Source organism: Dryobates pubescens, chromosome 26 (assembly GCF_014839835.1).
Source record: "Dryobates pubescens isolate bDryPub1 chromosome 26, bDryPub1.pri, whole genome shotgun sequence".
NCBI lineage: Eukaryota > Metazoa > Chordata > Aves > Piciformes > Picidae > Dryobates > Dryobates pubescens.
The window spans coordinates 2443426-2467387 of record NC_071637.1 but is presented as its reverse complement, the minus strand read 5'-3'; the positions used below and the strand labels follow the sequence as shown (position 1 = coordinate 2467387).

The window sequence follows — 23962 nt, the reverse complement described above, 5'->3', positions numbered from 1 at the left end:
ATGTTCTTGTTGCCAAACAGAAGCCAGCAGACTTGTGGTCACAGCTCAGCTCCCTGCTCCAAGGTGTTCCCAGACTCCCCATGCACCAAGATCTTACACCACCATGCTCTCCTTGCAGGGGCAGTACTGAGAGGCCACCCACCGCCAGCTGATCTGGCAAATGACTTAGGAGCTGAAGATGAATGGGATGGCAAACCTGCTGGGCCTCCCACCCATCCACTGCTCCAAGGAGACAAAACATTTAGGGCACAGGCACTCTCTCATTGACCGTTTCTTTTTTCCAATCAACCATTCATCTTGGAGAGCTCCAGCAAAGTACAATCCTGCTCTGTGGCTGAGCCAATCCATGTGCAAGCCCTGTGCCTGTCCCAGCCAATGGACAAAGCTCATTTGCACGGTAAAATGAGAGAAAAATAATTAAGAAATGGGTTGGGTAACCTCTTCCTCCAAGTTGAAGGGGAAAAGAGGTTGAACTTGTAACAACTTCTTTGCTGCAAAGCAGGTCAGATGAGCTGCGTGAGCAGAGCGGCAGAGGCAGGGCCCAGCGCAGCAGCTCCCAGCGCCTCTCCGCCGGCTGAGCGCGGCTGCTCCACTCACCAGCACCCTGCTGTGGATGCCCCAGACCACAGCAGACCACAGCCCAAGCCCCCACCTACTGTCATCTGGAAAACAAGGCACAAACCCACATGCAGGCCCCCCTGCTCTGGAGGGAAACACAGCAGTTCAGGTCACAGAGCCACCTATTGCCCAAAGCAAGCTCTGCCTTTGCCAGTGCTGACACCCCCTCACCCCCACCCCGAGCTTGTTGGCCAAGCAAAGCAGCTCACATTTACTGCAGCCAAAGGAAAGTGTTCAAACCAGAAGCACCTAACCTCAGCTTTGCACAAAGATGAGCTAACCCCCCCCCCCAGCACACTGCTGTTATGTACAGCAGCAGAGCTGATGACTCTGGGGGTGAACTTTCAAGAACACATGTGAAAAGCTCATTTGGGGACTACAAATGTCACCAGGGACCTATCCCCATTGCATTTTGGAGACTTAAATGTACACAAATCCCCAGCAATTCCACCACTCACAGGACACCACAAGGGCAGCAGCAGCAGAATCTGAGAATTTCCAGTTACAGCATTAAAAAAACATTTATGATGCAATTAGTTCCTAGGAAATGAGAATCAAGTCCCTGCACAGGATAAAGAGTAATACTAGAGCCCTGGTCACTGACAAACCCCTCCTCACCCACTGTCCTTGTTTCAAGAACTACAGATGCTAACCCACCACCAGACTTCTTCCTGCCTCAGCGCAGGGAAAGCTCCAGGCAGCAGTCAGGAAATTGATCAGCACCCAGCTGCAATTTCTGTACCAAGTCAGATTCCTCTCACTACAGCACCAAATCCATGCCAGTCTGCAATCAAAAGAGCAAGACTTGGGCCAGAGGCACTGCCCTCAGTCTAGACTACAGCTGAACCTGGAAGGTCACCACTTCCACCAGCAGCAGCCAGCACAGAAGCAGGCACTTGCCTGACTGAAGTGATTCTAATGGAAACACACATCGGAACCCACCGCTGAACACTACAGCAGCACAGCAACAGCAAAGCAGCACCAGCTGAGGAGCTGTTGGGTCCCTTTCCAGCCAGCCCTGTCTCCAGCCTGCATTCACTGCACAGGAGCGCTGGAGGGGACGGCAGGCAGCGCTGGGGGCACGGGCAGCAGCAGGGGGTCCATGGGCAGGCGCTTACAGCAGTGAGGAGGCCGCAGTAGGGGATGATGCTCAGACAGCAACTGAGCCTGGGCAGCTAAAGGGCAAACGGGAGAGCCCTCGCCTGCACCGACAGCCAGCTGAAAGCAGACGGCAGAGGGCAGGCAGAGATGGTCGAGTTTCCCAGGGCGGGAGACAGCCGGGAGCCTTCTGCAGTGCTCTGCTATACCCTGCATCCATAAACAACCCGGGAAATGGGCGAGGAGCAGGGCGAAAGTCTCCTGAGGACACAAGCTGCTCTGATGGGAAGGAGAAAGGCTAGCTGAAGAAAAGCCCTGAGACTGAACACGGGGAGCTAAAACAACAGAGGAAATGCAGTATGAGCAAAGCAGCAGTGCAAAGGAAAATGATCTGAATTCCACGGTGATGTGCTCCAGGCCAGTCATTAACATCCACAAAGTCTTGCTAGAGCCATGACAGACTGAGAAAAGCATCATGTAAAACCCAAACCAGCAGCCAGTATGGTTAGTAAATAAACTACCCCATAAACCCACACAACGTCTGCAGCTTCAGCCCAGGAGGCAGCCTGGTTCCTTTGGTTCAAGAGGACATAATGCAAGGGGGAAATAGTTTTTAAAAGGAAATAAGGCTTGAAAAAAACAAATAATGAGAATTAATCAATTAGGCTGGAGGAGTACTGCCTGGAAACAAGAGATTCCTGCAGTGACATGACTGAAGCCTATAAACCTATCAGATGCACGGAGAAGATAAACAGAGAGGAGCTGCTCACTGTTTCAAAACAGTACAAAAGCAAAGAGATACAAATGAAGCTAGCAGCTGTCAAGTGCAAAAGGAACCAGGCAGAGGTAGCTGGCACCTACAACATTATTGGTGCCCTAGGAGATCTCCCCTGGGATGTGTCAGTGCTCTACATTTAAATGGACTGGAGACAAGGACATGTTCACAGAGGAAAAATACATTATCCATTAACAAAAGTAATGCAGACATCTACCTCCTGACACCCTTTGGCTGACAAGAGACAAGAGGGCTGTCAGAAAAGGGTTCCTATCATTTTCCCTGACCTTATACTCTTCTCTTTGTGGTCACTGCCAGAAAAGAGCAGCGGGCTAGATGGCTTCACCTGACCCTTTGGCTGCTCTTACACTGCAAAAATCAATCATCTCAGGTACTGCTCAGCCCTGCTCTGAACCCACCCAGCCTGCTTACCTGGCAAAAGCTGTCTGGGAAGATGAGGACACAGAGGGGCTGCATTAGTGTCCTGCTTATTTCCTGAACTGCCTCAGGAAAACATCCAGCAAATGCTGGAGGTGGTACCAGAGAGCAACGAATAGGATCAGCCCTTTTGCATGCCAGCGAGTCCTGAGGTCAGTTTGAGACTGAACACACAGCTTGATCGTCAAAATACAGGTGAAAAGGTAACAGCATTCTGCCTTTATCCTTTTTGTGAACACACAGAGAAAAGCCACAGCTCCAACCCTCATGACAGAAAAAGGGCCAGGATGACATTTCTAATCCATCTGGTAATAACAAAGACAGACTGCTTTACACCTGACTAAAGGCTACTTGACAATTAAGCATCATCGTTATAACCTCTGCTGCATTTGTACTGATCAAAGTAAGGAACACCCTTATGGCAACCAAAACCTGTTGTAGATACAGAATTGCATCCAAGCCTGGTAAGGACAACAGCCCAAGGAAAACAAAGCTATTCCTTCCCATGCTACCCACAGTGCTGATTTGCTTACCCCAGTCACAGAGGCCGTGGGACATGACCAGCCAAACCTGAAGGACCAATCAGAACAGAATACTAAAATCCCATCTCAGCATTTACAGGAACAGAACTGAAGACCAAGTGAGATTCTTTTCTCAACTCTGATTTGCACAGCAGGAATACAGTCACCTACTCCTTTCCATTCTGGGCCAAATTACAACTGCTTTGCTCAGTAAGTGACCTGATCTGGCCAGAATGCTGAGGATTCCCAGACAAAAGCAATACCACAGTTTATTACCCCTCCCAAACCACAAACATTCACATGAGGCCAGATGGACGCATCAAGAGGTGTGCCAGGAACGTTGTCTCCAACATTTACAGAGAAGCAGCACAGAACACTTCTCTGTTCTCTTTAACTGCAGGGATTAAAGCAGACTGCTGTAATCAGACAGAAATAGTCTTACCCAGTGCTGTGCAACCGTCCAACACCAGGCTTACAAATGGTTTACTTGTATCCAAGGCACAGCTGACGGATGATGAGCACAAGATAAACCCTGATAAGAGAGGGTGTCAGCACTGCCTGCAGAACAGAGCTCAACCAGTGCCTGGCTTCACCTTCTTCCAGGGAGCGACAGTGGTGGCCGAGCTTTGAGTGGTGACAATGGCAGTTAAATAATTAAAATCCTAAGCCCCTATTCTGTTACACACGAAAAACCAAACCCAAAAACCTTTTTAGAGCTGATTTGCTTTCCCCACAATGCTTTGAGCTTCTTACTGTAACAGTGCCTATACTTCACTGCTTTACTCTTCTATTTGCCTTCAGCATGCCACAGAGGAATGTTTAAGAAAACTGTCCTGGAAACGTCTTTAACAAAATACTGTCGAGGAGCAGTTGAGTGCAGAGCCTGTGAAATCCAGAGGTACCACTGCACCCACGCTTTCCAACAAACTGCTTGAACTAACAGTGGCAGAACCCACTATGGATGGCAAAGGTGAAACAGGAGCTGCGAACGGAAGCGCCAAAGGATTTCAGCAGTGAGCCAAGACGAGGCAAACACAAATTACACAGGTTTGCTCGGTTACTCTTTAACCTTAGGTACAAAATGAGTAGCTAAGAATGTAAGTACAGCCCTCAGCAACACTGCTTCTGGCAGTTTCATTTTCATTTTATAGCATTTCGAGGTTCTGCATTCATGGACTTGTCCACACAAACCAAGCTGGGCCCACACTAAGCCTCTGCCCTCAAGACAAGTCTCAATGCCCCATGTGCCACACAGTTCAAGCATCAAAATCCCAAACCATACATGAAATTGGAGCAGTGGTTGCCAGCCTGAGCCCTCTCCACAATCCTAGTCCTAGAGCAAATAACCCAAAGGAATCCTAGTGGCTGCCTTTCTTCTTCAGAAGTCTACACCAAGTTCAGTCAGAGACATCTTTGGTAAGCTCTGCTTCACTGGTCCAGGACAACTGCTGTGCTGGGAAAGCTCCACACTAGTTTTAAACTCAGCTCTTAGGCTTTACATTACCTTTTCACTTCTCACCACAGACTGTCACAGTGGTGCTAAACACGGTTTGAGAGGCTCCACGATCTGCAAGACTCGTCCTCTTGTTTCCACAGAATGGCAAAAGCCAAAGGGACAATCCCCAGGTCCTATGAGCTGAACACAGGAGGCTGTGAGTGTGCCTGACACAGGAAGAAGTGAACTCTTCCCCACCTGTAACTCCCACCTCTCATCACCTCAGCATTCAAGCACAAAACCTCTTCTCAGTTTCCCATATGCAACGCCCTGACACTTGCCAGACCTCTCCTGCTCTCTGGAGCAAAACACACACGTCACCCCCGCTCTGCTACAGACAATGATAACAATTCACACGCCAGGACCACACGGCATCACAACTTCATCACACACGGGATCAAGACTCCTCACACCTGACAGAACTCAAAACCGGACAAGACTCCAGGTTCTCAATCACGATGTGACACTCCAAGTGCTCCCCACAGCTCTCAGCAAGGCCTCGGCAGTGCTACATAGCCTCCCGCGTGTGTCAGGCTCCCCTGCCCGTGCTGCATCATGATGGTTTTAAGGCACCAGAAGCATCTGACTTTGCTACGGCGTTCTGAACCGCTGCCTGTGACTTAAATAGGGAAAAAATAAATGGGCACAGACCTAAAGTGACGATGCAAGTCAATAAAAACATCTTTAACAAACGATCCCTTTCCCATTCACAAAACAAACCGAATTAAAGAACATCTGCCAGAGCAAAGCCACAGGCGAGCGCCAGCGGACGCCCAGCGCTCCAGCCCGGTGCCGACAGGCAGAGAGCCCTCCTCGCAGCACAACCAGGGGCAGCTTCCAGGCGTTTCTCCTTTTCCCGACGAAGCCCGGTATGACGAGAGAGTATTTTGCATACCCAGGTCCGTGAGGGAGCGGTACTTCCCTCCGGCGGCTGCGAACGGGAGCGGAGCGGCGCGAACCAGCCCTCAGCGGCGGCCTCTCGGCGGGGCACAGGCAGCAGCGACCGCCGGCCTCCGCGGCCGCACCAGCGGCACCCGCCCGGCGAACAGCCCCCGCCCCGCTCCAGTAGCCCTTGCAGTGCAACCAGCGACGGCGGCGCCCCGGGGCCAGGCAGCGGCAGCCGCGGGGCGCAGGGCTCGGCGGGACAGGCGGTGCCTGCAGCTGCTGCCAGTCCCTGACCCCGGCCCGCCCGCCACGCCGCTCCAGCTCCCGCAGAGCCGCCCTAAGGCACCTGCTGCCGAGCGGCCGGCAAGCGCCTAAGTGCCCCTGACCGCAGCGCCCGGTAGCCGCGGGCCTCACCTGGGCGACAGGTACGGCGACAGGTACCGCGGCAGGTACCTCAGCAGCTCCGGCGCCGCGGCATGTGGGGCGCGCTGCGCCTGCGCCGCGCCTGCGCGGGGGGCCGGCGGGCGAGACTACAAGCAAGATGGCGGCGGGCCGCGGCGGGCGCCATCTTGGGGGCCGTTCCTTCCGCACTGCCTCCGCTGGGTCCTGACGACCCAGCCCCTGCCGGCCTACAGCGGCCCAGCCAGGCGAGAGGAGGCGCCAAACCTCGTAGGCGAGTGCCTGTCAGCTGGCGCAGCCGTGTTCCGTCACGGCGCCACCGTTGTCGGACTCGCGGTGTGCGGCTGCTGCGAGCGCGGCTCCTCCCCGCGGCCCACCTCACCCTCACAGCGATCACCTGAAGGCTCCGCGCAGGAGCAAGGTTTCCCGGTCGGCTCGGTGCGGCCAGGCCGCCGGAGACTCGGCTGCACACCGGTCAGCGGTGTGCGGCGTCAGCGACATGAGGGCAGCAACGCAGCACAGGGAGCTGCAACCCGGCCTACCGGGGCCGGAGGCGGGCGAGTCGCGGGCTCGGGGAGCTCCGAAGCTGAAACTTGTCCTGGGTTGCCCTTGGTTTGCTTGTTGGCTTTATTTTCCTCTAGAGGTATGACTAAATTCGTGGTAGGCCAAACGATCGTGCTTGTTTCTTGCCCTACCGGAGGCTCTGGCCTCTGGCAAGTGTGAGCAGCCCTGCCCGAGGTCCCGGTTAGCGCCTGTCGCATCCGCTGCCTCGGCGCCGCGCTCCCTCCCTGCGGGCAGCGAGGGCCGGCCGAGGCCGAGCGCTTCAGCTGCGCCCCGAGCAGGAGCAACAGTCCTCCGCCTCCTGCTGCCTAGGAAGGGTTCCAAGTGGAAGCGCTTGGTTCGCAGGGTAGTGTGGCACCCCCGGCGCCTCTCGCCTCACCTCTGGTAGGGCCCTGCCCCGAACGTGTAAAGTGGCTGTCGTCGATCCCAGGCCGCGCTGTGGTGTCTGCTGCCACCCAGCGGCCCCCGGGCGCTGCGCCCTGCCCGGCTGCGCGCTGATTCCAGAGAGCTGCTGAGCAGCAGAGGAGGAGGGGGCAGCGCTGAGGCCGTTCTGTAGGTAAACCACTTCCAAGTGTGTTCCCAGTAGAGAAGAAGGAAGAGCAGCGGACCACACTGCCACTGGGGCATCCGAGACCCACGCAGCATCACTGGGTGCCTAGTGCTCCCCTCTGCTTACCTCTGATTCTCAGCCCTTCCATCACGTGTCTGAGCCAGCTCCCTCAGCACCGGCTCTTGATTGCCTTTTTCCACTCGTCAGTCATCTCCAGCAATCCATCAGTATTTCTTCCACCCTGTGGTCAGGCAGGCAGACAAGTGCACCTTTTTGGTCTTGTGATGCTTCACAGATGTTGGTAGCAAGGTGAATTACTATTTTTAATGAACCTAAAGTGCCCTAAGATTGTATTCTGGTACTTTTGTATTTTAAAGTAAAAACACCTGGATGTTTTTCACAAAATCTGCTGGTTTTCTTGCATCTCTTCTATGCAAAACTGAAGATCAAACCCCACACCATGCCTCATGATAATGGTTGTAAAATATGATCAAGGTATCATTTGGAAATTGTTCATGCTATTTCCGTCTTTTGTAACTACTTACAGGTTCTAAAAGAATTTTGTGGGTAATAGGTTGGACTTGATGATCTTGAAGGTCTTTTCCAACCTGGTTGATTCTGTGATTCTGTGATTCTACCTCGGTGGTTTCTCTGGCCCCTGGTGTTGGGATGAAGCCAGTTTTTGCCCAGTCTCAGTGAGTCTTTGATGACCACCCTGCAGATCTGTGTGAGCTGCCTCAATGGCCCAGCTCACTGCAGGTGATGGTGCTGAACGGCAGGTCAAGTCTGCTTCCTGGGAGGCAGAGTCAGCTCAGCAGTAGAGAGTCAGACGGTGCTACAGGCTCATGGTGACAGGCAGGGCTCCATTTGCCAGCTGTGGCTGGTGCAGCCCTGCCACACACACATTCCTCTTCAGCATACATTGCCTGGCTTTGCCAGGGCTAGGCACTGGCATTTAGGGGCTGTGGGGACCATCTCTCCCATAAGCTTCCTAGTTCAGCCCAGACACCTTCCCATTTTATGGAACTGCCAACAAGAAAACAGGCTCCAAGGTGAGTGATCTATAAGAGAGCAGCAAGAGCTGGCTGCTCCCTGAGGGATGGGGGAGCTGGCAGGGGCAGGGGCACCATGCCATCATATCCAAGAAAGCTGAGCAGAGCAGACCTAAAGATGACACCCAGGTTCAGTTGAGAGCCTAACTCATCAGGCAAGTTCATGTAGAGACTTTTCCCTATAGAAGCTCTTGAAGAATAACTTGCCCAGTGGTGTCTGCTTTGTCTCTACACATTCCCAAGCCCTTACTCCAGCTCTCCATGATACCTTACCTGGGCTACCAAGAATAGGAGGGGAAGGAAGAGGGGAAGTGTGGACCTGTGCAGGAAGAGTCAGTACCACTGCTTGAATTCTTGGGTATTCTGCAGATGAGATTGGCTGGCTGGCTGCCCAACAGAGGTGGGAAGGGGATCTTCCTGCTACAAGACTGCATGATGGTTGTGGTAGTTCTCCAGACCAGGAAGGTGGGGTTGGGTCTCTGGTGCCTGTGCTGAGCCTGCTACTGTCAACATGAATTATTTCACCAGTATGGCAGCCCAGAAGCCTGGAAAAGGCAGCAGCACTGGCACTAAAGAGGCTGACAGCACCTCCTCCCCACCTGTTTTTGGCTGACCTGTGTCTTTGTTTCTGCAGTCCTCACACAGGAGAGTGTCACTTCCTGGTTTTATCAGAGAAGGCATAAAAAGAACTCCTGCTGGAAATGAGAAATCATCTGCTGTTGTGTGGAGGATCCAGCACAGTAACAACCATGTGGTGGGCATGGAGGGGCAGAAGGTGCTTGGCTGTGAAGGCAGCTGGGGGTTCCTCGATGCTTCTGCAGTCACTCAGCTGCAGGTCAGTGTGGGCACAGCAGTGGCTCTGGGCTAAGGCACCAAGGCCGTGGGGCTGCTGAGGCAGCTCTTGAATGGGCTGTGGATGGGCCAGCTGCCTCCATGGCAGGAGAGCAGGGGTGGTTGTCTGTTTCTGAACAAGCAGAGGGTAACTAGGCTTTCTCATGCCAGCCTAAACCCTTCAGTAAGCTTTGGCTGGATGTTCTTTCTTGCCAATGTCTGCAGCTTGCTTGAGCCAGCCTAGGAGATCAGTAGCAGTGAAGCAGCTACTACACATCCAGGTCTATAGTTCAGAATGTTAAGACAATCTTGAAATTCTATTGTCTTGCAATTCAATTAATTATTTGCCTAGCTTTATGGAAATGCAGAATTGGTCACTACAAAGTCACACAACTGGCTTAAGCCAACCCAGTCCTCACCCATCACTTGTGCAATGAAATGCCTTCAGTGTTTGCATTCAGAGGAAAGTTGTTTGGAAGAGAGCAGCTAGAATTCAGTCTGCTGCTGCCAGCTTCTCTTCTGACCAATCCAAGTCAGATTTTCCCAAATACTGTTGGTTTTTAATGCCATCAGAGAAGTTAAAACTTCTTCCCTGCATATCTGCATTCAGCTCTCCCCAAGGGGAGGGTGTCTGCCAGGAGCACCAGCTTCAACACAAGACCTCCCATCAGAGTATCTCATTGAGCTAGGAGGCTGCTCTGAGTGGCCCAGTACTGCAGGGAGTTCAAAATCCAACACTTCTCCCTCTGGCAGCTTCTGCAACAGCACAGCAGGAAGCAGGCAGCCTGCAGCTGCTCCTGGGAAGGGGCTTCCTGCCACCCGTGCTTCTCAAGTGCCTTCCCAGCCTGCAGAAGTCACGATTGCTCATCTTTGTCACAGGCTGGGAATGGAGAAGGCTGCTGCACTGGGAGGCCAGGGACAGGGGAGAGTGGCAAGCCTGCAAGCTGAGTTGTGCAGGAGGACCTGATTGCAGGGCATGTGTTCCCAAAGCACTGTCCTGCTCCCGCCCGGGGAGCTCCCTGCGTGGTGTGCCAGTATCAAAGGAGCCCTTGGCTCCAGCTGACTGCTCAAAAGGCTGCTCCATCCCTGTGATGCAGAGCACTGTGAGGCTGGGCTGCAAAGCTGCTCTTTGCAGACCTTGTCTGTCACAGCCAGTGCTCCACTTGTGTCTTTGTGGGGCTTTCATGAGAGTACAAGAGTTGAACAGAGCACTGCTCTTGTTCCACTGGCATGTGGAAGAACACTTCCCACACCCATGGTACCAGCTATGGCCTGGGCACTGCGTGGGGCAGTGCTGCTGGCTGGCACCAGCTGTAGTACCAAGCTTGGCTGCTCTGCTTCTGGAGGCAGAAACCTGCGTGCTGGGTGGTGGAGAGGCACAGAGCAGCTTCATGGGAGGTGGAGGACCCTTCTGCTGGTGTTCAGCCCAAGCCCCTGCTTCTGCCCAAGCTGGGCCCTGCACGTGCTCGGTGTGCACGAGCAGTGCTGGCTCCTTGTCTTCCAGCCCAGGGACCAGCCCACATCGAATTCCTCTTTCTGTTACAACCCCCTGCATGCTCTTCAGCAAATGTTTACATGTTCAGCACTTAATTCCTCTGTTCACTTCCTAGTAAGTACTAAAGGAAATTAGTGAATGCCTGCCATGCGCTGTCATGGGGGCTGTGAGCACATAACCCATGGCAGCTGCTTCTCATCTTCTCCTCAGAAAAATCAACATGAGGGTGATGATAAAGACCAAAAATCTTCACAAGGCAGCTGGGATATTGTCTCCATGCAGAAGAGCAGGCTGAGGAAGGAGCCAAAACACCCAGGTTAAAGCTATCCAGATACACAGAGAAATGGTTATGATCCCAGGTCTATCATCTACAGGAAGGATTTGTTACTTCTTTTGGGTGTATGATCCCCAGTAAACTGATGGAATATGTATAGAGAATGAACTGCAGACAGAGTAGTTTGGGCTGGACCTTTGTACTGGAAGTCTGCTCAGTGTGTATAAAACAGTGAATTAAAACACGAGTGACAGAAGAGAGCCTGTAAGAAGTGCATGGTGCAGGGTAATAAGGAGCTGGTGAAATGCTCTAGCTCATACCTGGGCTCCTGAAGCTTAGACATCCCTGTGCTGCTCAGCCAAGCACAACACCTGTGTGCTGTACCTAGTATCTGGTCAAGCTGGGCAGGAGCTGTCCTGCTCCTCACGGGGTTTGGGGCTGGCTCTGAAGCAGACAGTTATGGGCAGCAGTCGCTTTCTGGATGGGATGATGATGCTCCCAGGCCTTCTGCCCTGCTGGGTGCCAGGCAGACCCTGGGAGGAGCAGCTGGATTCAGCTGTACCAGTCAGCTCCCAGAGGCCCAAGGTGAAGATGTCCCCATGGCTGTTCACTGTGCCAGTGCAGGGAGGTGCACGCTGAGGGAAAACCAGCAAGGTCTTCAGAGTGCCAGCGGAAGCTTTGTGTTGCTGTTTACTACAGAGTGGCTTCAGGTTATTCCCTGACTGAGGCTTTTTTCTTTCTGGGGAATGAGTCAGCCAGAAAATCTGTTTCAAAGTGAAGCAGAAGAAATCCTAAGACATATTGCTCATGAGAAGAAACTGCTGGCGTTAGCTCATCCTGGCTGCTGTAGACTAAACAAGAAGTGAGTCATCTACCTGCTTATGTAACCATGAAGCACTCTTGATGGGAGAGGGATGGGGCATGGCCAGTGCAGTTCTGCTCCTCAGAGGAGCTACAGCCTATGGAGCTTAGTGTCTCTGCCAGGAAACTGTATGGAAACTGTACCAAAAACTGGGACTGAGAGAAACATGGAGGAAATCCACAGAACCACAGAATGGTGAGGGCTGGAAGGGCGTGCCAGGGATCCTCCAGGCCAGCCCCCCTGCCAGAGCAGGGTCACCCAGGGCAGGTCACACAGGAATGCATCCAGGTGGGGCTGGAAAGTCTCCAAAGCAGGAGACTCCACAACCTCTCTGGGCAGCCTGCTCCAGGCCTCCAGCAGCCTCACACCAAAGAAGTTTCTCCTCATGCTGAGGTGGAACCTCCTGGGTTCCAGCTTGTGCCCTTTGTTCCTTGTCCTATCACTGGGCACCACTGCAAAGAGCCTGCCACCTTCACCCTGACACCCACCCATGAGATACTTACAGACATTGGTAAGGTCCCCTCTCAGCCTTCTCCTTCCCAGACTAACCAGGCCCAGGGCTCTCAGCTTTCATAGCAGAGACGTTCAAGTCCCCCAGTCATCCTCGTAGCCTCTGTTGGACTCTCTCCAGTAGGTCTCTGCCTCTCTTGAACTGGGGAACCCAGATCTGGATGCAGTATTGCAGGTGTGGTCTCACCCAGACAAAGCAGAGGGGCAGGAGAACCTCCCTAGACCTCCTGGACACCCCAGGATGCCACTGGCCTTCTGGGCCACAAGGGCTCATTGGTGTTCCAAGTGAGATAGTGCTGAGCCATGAGGAGTATCTAGAGAGCAAAGTGCCCTGCTGGCAAAGCAGAGAGGCTGTGGTCTGTGCAGGCACAACCCCCCTGATAAACACAAAGGGCCTGATGGACACAGGGCAAAGGGCTGGGAGCTGACAAAGAGCAACTGTGGTGAACCCACAGCTTTTGGGGGGCAGCTGCTGGCTGGTTTGTGGGTGCCTCTGTGACAAGTCCCCAGCAAGAAGGGGCAGGAGTCCATCTGTGTCCCAGAGACAGAGCAGAGGGCCTGGCTGGGCAGTGGTGAGGCCAGGGCTGAACCCTGTCCTGGCCAGGCTTCTGGTCCCTGGCAGCTGTGTCAGTGCCTGCTTTGCGAGGGCCGTGGGTGGTGGCAGCCTGAGGTGCCCCAGCTGTGCTGCTGGGGAGAAGCCTGAGGGGCAGGAGACAGGGTGCAAGGGGCAATGCACCCCACAGCCTGCAGCTCCCTGTGCCCAGTCACTGGGTGAGCAGAAAGCAGGGACTCCAGACCAAACCATCTCAGGTAAGAGTGGAAAATGAGCCAAGAATTTTTCAAGGAGCTTTTAGAGAAGCTGCATTTTTCCTTCCCCATTCTCAGCTGAGTTGAAGTGATCTCTTGTCCCAGCTACTGCTGCAGGTGTAAACCACAGCAGGACCTCTCAGAATGTCACTGGTGGACCAGAGTTCATGGCCCAGTTAGTGGCCATATGACATTCTCCAGCATGTGGAAAGATCTTCAATTTAAAGCAAGGGGTTTGGGTTTGTTCTTTGACTGCCAGCAGCCTTTCTCTGACATCCTTTGAGAGCTGTGGTTCCAAACCTGAACGAAGACAGTTTGCTGAGTGCTGCTGTGGGTTTCTCTTGGAATCCACTCAGGGCTATTGATCCCACACACTTGCTCCTGGGAGCTTGGCTTTCCACTTCTGTGGGTGAGGTGCGGATGCTTCAGGCTCCAAAGCCTCACCAGTAACAGTGGCTGGCCACCCAGTTGGCTTGGAGCCACAACTGGGAGCTCCTGGTCAGATGCAGGGCTGGACTCTGCATGGCTGGGGTTCTGGAGGCACCTCTCACACAGCCTACAGGCCATGTGCATGTGGTAAACTACACCTGTGGGAATCCCTGCAATGCAGTGAAACCACCAGGTGTGACCCTGCAGCACAGACTGAGCTCCATGGTGCCCCTGTTCAGCACAGCTTCAGCAAGGTCACAAAGACCAACTTCATCTTTGCATTTCCCCCCTGGGTTGTGGCTGCTCTGCCTCCTGCCTGTGCTGGCTCTCAGTGGGAAAACCACAAGTCACCATCCCAGCTGGTGATAACTTTGACCTTATCACAGAATCATAGAACATTAGGGGTTGGAAGGGACCTTGAGAGATTGTCCAGTCCAAGCTGCCTGCCAGAACAGGATCACCCAGGGCAGGTCACACAGGATCACAGCCAGGTGGGTTTTGCATATCTGCCTCTCTGGGCAGCCTGCTCCAGTGTTTTGTCACCCTCACAGGGAAGAAGTTTTTCTTTATCTCTCCTTATCTTATCAAGCTGTTGAGACACATGTGATGGAAGGGTTAACTGGTGAGCCTAGACGGCCAGATAACAGCCATGAGAAGGGACCTGAGCTAGGGAGAAGATGGCTACAAAGTCCTCCATTTGTGAGGTTACTCCAGTGTAGTGCCCAGCTGGTGTTCTGGTGGCAATACTGCACCATCAGATGCTCTGGTTCCATCCTTGAGCTGACTTGCTGGCTGGGGAGCCAAGCAGTGATCAGGAAGGCTTGCTCACCTCTGTGGGCAGTGTGAAACCCCTACTGTCACCTGACAAAGGCTCTCTACCACTGAGCATTGCCATAGCAGATGGGCTGGAGCTCCAGTGCACACTGGGGCCCAGGGGTTGTGCTGCAGCTGATTGCCAGTTCATTTGTCTCAGCTGCTGAGGCAGCAGAGTGTAGGCCACAGTTTGCTTTCATGTGGAAGGTGCCCAGTACACTTGGAGTCAATCCACAGCACATCAAGCAATCCACCAACACACAGGACAAGGCAATGGGCACAAACATTGGGCCAGGCTCCAGGGAGGCAGCAGCAGTGCCCTGCAGTGGGCCTGGTCTGCAGGTGGCCTCATGTTCCACTGGGAAGAGTCTGAGCAGAAGAAGTGAAGCTGAAGCAAGCAAAGCAGAGCAGGAGTTTTTGCACTCTTTCCATGGACATCCAGCTGCTTCCTGGCCAGCTGGGGCCAGCACACAGCTAGTCATTGAGCAGATAAACACCATGTACCCTGGTAGCATTAGGGGACACCTTGCACCTGTCCCCCCAGTCCTATAGTCCAGCAGAATATTGGAGCAGAAAGGTTGTGAAGTCTCCTTCTCTGGAGTCATTCAAAGCTTTCCTGGATGCTGCTCTGGGTGACCCTGCTTTGGCTGAAAGATCTCCAGAGGTCCCTTGCAGCCCCTAACATTCTGTGATTCTGTGGTTGACTGTCCCAATGGTGGAGGCACAGCTCTGCCATTTGTTGTGGACAGACCCAGATGGATGCCCCTGAACGTCTGCTGTACATTGATGGCATCATCATTACAGGTGCAAGGGGAGAAGGCTTGATACCACCTCTCTTCCAGAGCTTGCTGAAGGGGCTAGAACCACAGGGGTGCAACAGTGAATACACTGGCCAGGAGTGGAGAGTCCCTAACCCTGGCTGGCTGGGTGAAAGGCATGCCCAGATGTACTGAGCTGTGGATTCAATGGCCCAGCACTGCGGATCCATGGACTATAGGACTGGGGGGCACTGCTGCTGCCTCCCTGGAGCCTGGCCCAAGGGTGTTAAAAGAAAGCTTCCTCCCCTGGTATGGCTCTCACCTTATTATCCATTGTTGCTTTGTTACATAGGCAGTGAAGAAGTCGCAGTAAGTCCAAGAGCCTTGAGATGGTTAAGGGATCAAGAGCACAGGCAGTGTTCTCTAAGCTTGCAGCTGCAGGGAATGAGGGAAGAAACAGGCAGAGCCAGCAAATGTTGGAGGTGCCAACCAGGAATGAGGCACTGCTGGGCCTGCTACTCACCAGGCAAGGGAACCTGTTTGGCAATGCCCTGGTTAGTGACAGCCTTGGCTGCCCTGATCACAAGATTCTGGAGTGTGGGATCCTGCTGAGCATGCTGAAGGCTGGCACTGAGACCAAGGTTTTAGACTTCAGAAGAGCAAATTTCAGCTCACCTAGAGCTCAGCTGGGGGCTTCTGTGGGAAGTTTCTGTGGAAGAGCCAGCGAGTGCTGGGGGCTTTACAAAGTGCTCTCTTGGAAACACAAAACCAGTTCATGCCCTTTAAAGGGAAGGGAAGGAGTGGGAGCAGGAGACCTCCCTGGCTTAATTGTGACCTTCTGGGTCTGCTTGAAACCAAGAGAGAAATGCACCAGAGATGGAAAAGAGGACAAATACCTGTTGAGAACTACGTTGCCAAGAGACACAGTTATAAAGCAAAAGCTTGAAGTGAAATTGGCCAGAGATGTCAAAAGCTGCAAGAAAGGGTTCTTCAGGGCAGTAAACAGCAAGCAGGACCAGAAGGGAAACATTGTCCTGCTATTGAACAGGAGAGATGCTGAGCCACCACCGGTGCTGAGAAGGCAAGAGGCTCTCACCGCTTTCTCCACCTCTGTCTTTGCCGGCACTGTTGGCAACAAAACCCCAGGGGTATGCAAACCCAGCCCCACTGTCAGTGAAGGAAGTGGTGGTGTGGGAGCTGCTACAGGAGTGTGGTGGGTTGAAGTTTCCCATTCACATTAACTAAGCACAACTAACTCAGTTGGAAGCAAATGAAGCTGTATTTACAAGCAAGAACTACACTCCACAATGGAATGCAATGAATATGTACAAAATATACAGGAGAAAATAACATAGAAACCCTCCTGTACTCCCTCTGGGTTCCCAGAGAGCAGGGAAGCTGCTCCTCCCGCCCTGTAACAGAAGAAAAGAGGAGCTGAGAAGAAGGGATGTTAGTTCTTGTCTCCAAGGCCAGCCAGGAGCGGTTATTTATCTCCCTGAGCGAAGCAAGAACAGCCAAGACCACAGGAGAAAATAAAAGGAATGGGAATGGAAGTGAAATGTAAAAGATGTTATGGAACAACTGCCCAATGAATCTGTTCAGAGTAATCTTTGGTTTTCCTTTTTACACCCAAGAGTGAATGATTTATATTTTTCTACTTTCCGGCTCAAAATCTGCAGCTGAATTTTAAAGGCATAGCCTAAAACTGCCACAAGGAGCTTGGGCCCCAGAACTTAATGGGCCCAGCCATTACCCACCCAAGGGGCTTCAGAGCTGGTGTCATGGTGAGGCCACTCTCCATAGTCTTTGAGAAGTCATGGAACATGGAGATTTGGAGATGCCCCAGAAGACTGGAAGGAGAGGCTGAGGGAGCTGGAGTTGCTTAGCCTGGAGAAGAGGAGACTCAGGGGAGACCTTATTGCTGTCTACAACTACCTGAAGGGGGGTTGTAGTCAGGCAGAGGTTAGTCTCTTCTCCCAGGCAACCAGTACCAGAACAAGAGGACACAGTCTCAGGCTGTGTCAGGGGAGGTTTAGGCTGGAGATTAGGAGGAAGCTTTACACAGAGAGAGTGATTGCCCACTGGAATGGGCTGCCTGAGGAGGTGGTGGGGTCGCCGTCGCTGGGGGTGCTCAGGACAAGGCTTGACAGGATGCTTGGTGCCTTGGTTTAGATGATTAGGTGGTGTTGGATGATAGGTTGGACTCAATGATCTTGAAGGTCTCTTCCAACCTGGTCTGGTCTATTCTATTCTATTCTATTCTATTCACATCCAGGTTGTTTAAAGGCTGAAGTCACCCCCACGTGTGGGAAAGGAGCTCAGCGGCCAATCAGTGTTCCTGCAGTCTCTGGGGAGGTTATGGAACCAATCCTCCTGGGTGCTGTGTCAGATGCCCCTGCCCTGACAAGGACTCCCCTGACAAGGACCCTACAAGATGGGGCTGGCCCAAACCCTGCTAAAGGTGGGGACTTTCTGGTCATTAAAACTTGATCACTGCTTCTCTGCTGGGGAGGGGTCATTGGGTGATAGAGCAACTGCTAGAGTTTAGCCCCTGGCATGAGCTTTATTTGGTGCTCAGCATTTATTTGGGGTCTGACTTACACTGACACTCACGTGAGGGAGTCACAGATCTTGGAGAGTCTCAAAGGGCTGAAGTTCCAAGGGGGTTGAGTGAGTCATGCCAAGCATTCACTGTGTTGGTGATGTGAGCAGGATGGCCACTGGGTGCAGTTCTCTGCTGTCTATTCCTAGAGTTGCTTTGGAAGCTGGGGGTGGCTTTACCACTGCAGGTTATTGCTTTAGTGCAGTTTGTTGCTTCTGGGCTTAGAGGCGGTGCTCTGCTGTGCTCTGTGCTGGGAGGTTCTGGTGTTATCAACTCTCTTCTAATGATGTGGATTTCATCCCTACTCAGTTGAATGGCAGCAGCCAAGGTATCTCAGTATACCCATGGGGTACTTCCACCAGCTTGCTCATGTTGCCATGTCTTTGGAAGGTCTTTCAGCTCTTGGTCTTGCTTAGAGCAAACCATTGGTGGATACGGTGTAGCTGCTGTGACCCCTGCAAAGGGTCCTGGAGTTACTTCAGCCCCTGAGGAAGGGTAATGGGGCCCAGCACACCTGGGCACTTGACACAGCAGATTGGTCACAGGCTGCAATGTGATAACTGAAGACATTTATTTAGAGCATCTGAGGGCCTTATGCACCTGCCCCAAGATCAGTGAGGTAACACATGAAAGTTACAAGGACCAGAACTGTGGCATTAGCTTATTCTAACACTGACATGATGTATGGGTAAAGATAACAACTCCTGCTGCTGCACTGAAATAACAAACACACATTCCCTTTGCTGGTCTGAATTGTTTCTACTTCCTTCTCTGCAAGGTCAGGACTGTCTTGGATAGTACATTGTCTTTATACTGCACTCTGAGGCTTTGAGCTCACTTGCACAGAGTCTCCTTTGTTTCATCTGCTGTTGCTGTTCCAGTCCCCACAGGCACTCAACCATGTTTCATGTCAAGAAGACATGACGAAATACCAAAAAAGAGCAGGTCCTGCAGGGACATCCCAGGCAGAAGAACTGGAGGTGACCACTCAATCTCTGTCCCAAGGTGAGCTGAGAGATGCAAATGCCGCAGCTGGCAGGAAGCCCAGTGGCTGCCTGGCTGCTCTGCTGCTGGGGTAGTGGAGCCCATGGCTTGCATTTCCATGGGGAGAGGCCAGGCAGCTGGCACCAATGGCTAGGGAAATGGGCACTGGCAGGGGTCTTACAGAAGAAGCACTGTCCCTCTGGGGCAGCTCCTGCTGAATGTGAGGAAAAGTATCCCTTCAGAGACAGTGCCCTGCACTGCCCAGGCAAGTGGCCAACCACCAAGAGAGGTGCCCAGAATCTGGTGGAACTAGCTGGGCAGGAGCTGCTTTTGCTGACCTGGGTGACCTGCAGACACCATTTAGATCCAGATGAACTCAGAGTTACTGGAGCCACGTGGCACAAGTGGGTACTGATCACACCCTCGTTGTAAGCCAACACTTAGCGTTGTTCAGCTGGAAAGAGGATGAGGCACCAAGGGGGGTGCCATGGCTGCTTGCCTTTGTCAATAGGCAGGTAGTGTCCCTTCCCCCAGGCTGCTGTATCTGTTGCTGGAAACCCATTGGACAACTCTTTGGAGCTGCTGGGTGAGGTGTATCAGATACTGTCCCATGGGAGCACAGGGGCCACTCCCCACCTCAGCCACAAGGCACTTTGGGCTTTCTCCTGTGCAGCCATGGGGAAGAGCTGAGAAAACGGAACAGAAAACTTATTCCTGTCTTACAAGCACAGGTGCCTGAACTGCAGGGTAAAATAATCCCAGAAGGAGGCCCTCCAGGAAAGATCCTGTGCCAGTTCCCAGTGGGCAGCCCCTGGGATGGGTAGAGAACCTGAGTCATAACCGTGGAGGCTGAGTCGCAGCTGGTCAGACTCATGTGCAGGCAACAGGCACTCTGCAGAACCAGATGGGCCTTGCCTCCAGCCAGCTGGAGGAGAGGGACCACCAAGTCTGTTGGCCTGTGTGGGTGCAGTGGCCTGGCCCATCAGAACCACAGGAATGTGCGGCTCTGGGGCACCAAGCAGCCTGGTGCCATTGGACTGCAGATGGAGTCTGGCAAGATCTGCTCCCCCTTTACCAGTCCTGTTTGGCCAGCACAGAAATCAAATGTACATGGGCTGGGCGAGGTCACACTGCCACTGTGTGCTGCCCTGCTGGACATGACACAAGCCAGAGGCAGCCAAGTGGTTGTGTCACAAGTGGTACCTCCAATGCACCTTTTGGGATCCCTCTGGCAGCAGAGTGCAGCCACAGTTTGCTTGCATTTGGAGGGGGTCCTCTACACCTGGAACAAATTGCCCAGGGGGTGGAGATGCAGCCCCTGTTGGAAGCACAAAACAGTGGAACAGTACAAAAATGAAATGGCTGAGGCAGGCTCAGAGACTGGGTGCAGAGCCTGTGGGCTGTGCTTGGGTGGTCAATTAACACCAGGGGATCCACCAGCCCAGCTGCCTCTGCCCAGGTGGCCACCAGCAGCCTGGCCTGGATCAGCACTGGGGAGGCCACAGCTTGAGGCCTGGGTTTGGTTTTGGATGCCACAGTATAAGAGAGACATTGAGGGCTGGAGCAGGTCCAGAGAAGGGCAACAAAGCTGGGGAAGGGTCTGGAGAAGAGGGCTGGGAGGAGCAGCTGAGGGAGCTGGGGGTGTTCAGTCTAGGCAAGAGGAGGCTGAGGAGAGACTTCATTGCTCTACAAGTCCCTGAGTGGAGGCTGCAGTGAGGTGGAGGTTGGTCTTCCCTCACAAGTATCTTGTGATAGGACAGCTGATAGGCCTCAAGTTGCACCAGGGGAGGTTTAGGTTGGACATCAGGAAACACTTCTCTGGAAGGTTCTCAAGGACTGGAACAGGCTGCCCAGGGGAGTGGTTGAATCCCCATCCCTGGATGCATTTCAAAGCCATCTAGGCAGGGTGCTCAAGGGTTTGGCGTAGTAGTGGTCCTGGTACAGTTAGCTAACAGTTAGACTTGATGACCTTGAAGGTCTTTTCCAACCACAGAGATTCTGTGGTAGAGCTCTGCAAAAGCTCTGCAGCACAGAGAAGGCAACACTTAGCAGCCTCTCCTTCCTGTTCTCTGCAGACAGCTCTAACCCACTTCCCTCCCAGCCCACTTAAAGTGGGGCTTGGAACAGTGCAGTGTGTGGAGACAAAAGCATTTATCTAGGAAACCATATCTGTCTGTCTGTCCTTCTGTGAATGACAATAGTAAGGTGCATGAACCCAGTGATAAAACACTGAGAACCCAAGCAGGGCAAACTTCACCCAGCTGGGAAGGCAGCACACAGGCAGCCCTGAGGCCATTCACAGTAGATTTGAAAACCACAGGTAGGAACCACAAAGGACAGGAGCAGGAGGGTGGCTTGTCATGGCCTGCTGCCAACAAGCTCCAAGTTCCCTTCCTCTGCCACTGACAAGCTTTAGCACAGGAGACTGGAAGAGCCTTTGCACCTCTCATATAGCAGGCAAAGGGCCAAGAGAAAGAGGGGCTCAGGAAGCAGATCATGGTTTGAGACCTGCAAGCCAGCTTGGCACAGGTTTAGTTGCATCATGTCTCTGCACGTGTGGTCATCAGCTCTCTGGGCCTCTGCTTGTGCACTGAACTCCCTTTCCACTCAGCCTCCTCCGTCCTTGCTGAACCTACCACCCCAGAAGCTCACTCACCCCTGAGCCCCTTTTTATTTAGTTATTGGGCACTAGAGATTCATGGTACTACAAAGGGCTGTGTCCTGCCAGCCCCCCCCCGGGTGCAGAACAAACAGGTGGAACAGAATTACCTTAGAAGCAGGGGGGCAAATCTTTACCGGAGAGCTCAGCTTGTCCTCAGCAGCCTGCTGCTCAGAGGGTGCACAGGACAGGGGTCTTGCTGCAGTTTGCACCGTGACACAAGTGTTGCATCAGTGGATGCAGGAGGAGGTAAACATCTCTTTTGCAGGCTGTTGTTTGTTTGGGCTGATGCTTTCCGGCTGCCCTGGAAATGGAACTGTGCCGGTGAATGCTACCGAAGGGGCCTGCAAAGCAGCCGGCGAGGGATCGGCGAGGCTGCCCTGCGGCCAGGCAGCCTCCGGAGCGGCCTGCAGAGGTCAGAGGCATGGCAGGCAAGGTGAAGGCGATATGCTTCCGTGGGGACACACAGCAGGGGCGACACTGCCGCAGCCATGCCCGGTGCCGGGCGCGGAACCTGCTGCCCTTGCAGCTGGCCGTGCCGTGCGAAACGGTGCCTGGCTGCGGGCACAGCTCCCTGCAGCGCCCAGCGCTGCCTTTGCTCCTGGCTGTTAGAACACAGGTGGCTCCTAACGCAGTGGCTCGGTCCTTTCAAAGTCCACAGAAAGCTGAACACCGAGGGACAGGAGAGACAGCGAATGAGAGCAGGATGAGCATAAAGCGACCTAGGACGGGGAGGCATTGCTCAGAGCCCTCAGAAAGGGCACACAGCACTGCTGCTACTGCTCCTCACTTTCACCTCCCCACTAGCTGGCCCTGGCTGCAGCTGAGGGGGTGTCAGACAGCAGCAGGGCCTGAGCACGGGGGAAAGGCCAGCCGGGCTGCCCGAGCACCACACAGACCTTCAGTCTCCTTGGAGCTGTCAACAGTAGAAAAGGCGCTGGCTGCCCGCTGTCGGCTCCCTGTTTGCAAAGAACCATCTCTGCCTCACGGTGAGGGCAACAGCTAGGGACGGGAGCCCCAGGTGCTGTGTGCAGGGCAGTCCGGCACTGAAGGCAGGCAGAAGCCGAACGGGACCCTGCTGGTTGCGGCGCGGAGCCCCGGGGCGGCTCGGGGCGCTTTAAGAGCAGGCGCGCGTCCGGCGCACGCGCGCAGCGTCTCCCGCGATTTATTTGGCGCCAGCGGCGGCGGGGCCTGGGCCATAGGGCGGCGGGGCCGTGCGCATGCGCAGTGCGCGGAAGGCCTGGCCGCCCGCCGTGCGCTTTGTGGCGCTGCCGGAAGCGGCCGCAGGGAGTGGGGCCGAGCTGAGTGGGGCAGCGCGGAGTGGCGTCTCCACTGTGTCGCCTCGGCCGCTGCGGGCACTATGAAGCCGGCGGCCTGAGGGCGCAGCGGCCGGCCCTGCTCCGACATGCCCGCCGGGCCCTTCGGCGCAGGTGAGGCGGCATGGGCCCTCCCGCGGCAGCGCTGCCCCGCGCCCGGCCCGCTCCTGCCGCCGGCGGGGCCTGTGGCAGCCGGGGCACCGCCCGGGAACCTTGGCCGCACTGCCCTCTGCGGTGCCCGCCGCGGAGCCGGTCCTGTGGGCGCGGCCGGAGCGGGCGGCGGGCGCGCTTGCCCCGGGGCGGGGTGCCGCGGCGGTGTGGGGCAGCCGCCGGAGGGCCGGCCGGTGCCGCGGAGCAGCTGCAGGGCGGACGGGAGAGGGCCTCGGGGCACCTCCTCACACCGGCTCGCGGCCCTTCCGGGCCTGTGCCCTGGCCCCGGGGAGTGGTTTTGAGCCGCGTTTCGGGTCCCCGAAGCGTGAGGTGTCACCCTCAGTCGGTGCGCTCCCTTCTCCCCGTGTGCCGGCTCCCGCGGGCAGGAGCGCGGCCGTGAGGGGTAAAAGTTTCTGTGGCTGTTTCCCTGCAGACTTTATTACAAACGATCTGGTGGTGCTTTGTGTCCCTGGCTGCAGGCCTCCTGGGCTTTGCTCTGAGTGTGCTTTCCCGTGCTTGTATTTGGTCTCGTTTGCTCTCCAGGGCCTGTGGGCAGATCGCTTTTGGGAAGTGATGAGTGACAGCAGAAGCACAGCAAGGCTGGTTCCCCGGGTGAAGGGAACCATCAGCTTCAGGAGATCCCTTCCTGACTGTGCAGTTTGTAGAGCTGCACAAGGAACTGGACAGAGGAAGAAGTGCAAATGCAAAAAAACCCCCATCCTCAAGTACAAATGGTTCTGTCGGGGGCAGGGGAGTGCTCTTTGTGCAGCTGTTGACACGAGTGAGGGATGTGAAAGCTCCTGAAAGTGTCCAACGATCTGCCTGGAAAGTAATTTGCTCAACCTTGCTTTTGAAAACAAGAATGATGGTGAGGATCAAAGTAGTCCTGATGTCTGAGCAATGAAGATGGAAAGCAGAGCCAAACCATACAGCACTGAGGATGTTGTTGCTTAGGGCTCTGCTAATCTTCTGGTGCTGCAGCTTTGAGGCAGACAGCTCTGGGGCAGGTCCCCTGCATCCTTCTTTGGGAAGGCTGGTGGCCAGTGGTGCTCTGGTGGTCTAGAATGGTGATGGGGTCTC

At 54.2% G+C, this 23962-nt stretch overlaps 2 protein-coding genes across 6 annotated transcripts in view; one reads left to right on the top strand and one right to left on the bottom strand.

The window, feature by feature from the left end:
• The window catches only part of NDRG3 (NDRG family member 3), a 65071-nt gene extending 58742 nt beyond the window's left edge, over nt 1–6329 (bottom strand). The window contains exon 1 of one of the 2 annotated variants that reach the window (XM_054173423.1): nt 6245–6329. The gene's annotated coding sequence lies outside the window, so the exon portion shown is untranslated. The remainder of the gene's footprint in view (nt 1–6244) is intronic. The other variant, XM_054173424.1, reaches the window with a different exon arrangement.
• A 16353-nt stretch (nt 6330–22682) lies between these two features.
• RALGAPB (Ral GTPase activating protein non-catalytic subunit beta) overlaps nt 22683–23962 on the top strand; it is a 67078-nt gene continuing 65798 nt past the window's right edge. For all 4 annotated transcript variants that reach the window (XM_054173437.1, XM_054173436.1, XM_054173435.1 and 1 more), the window contains exon 1: nt 22683–22846. The gene's annotated coding sequence lies outside the window, so the exon portion shown is untranslated. The remainder of the gene's footprint in view (nt 22847–23962) is intronic.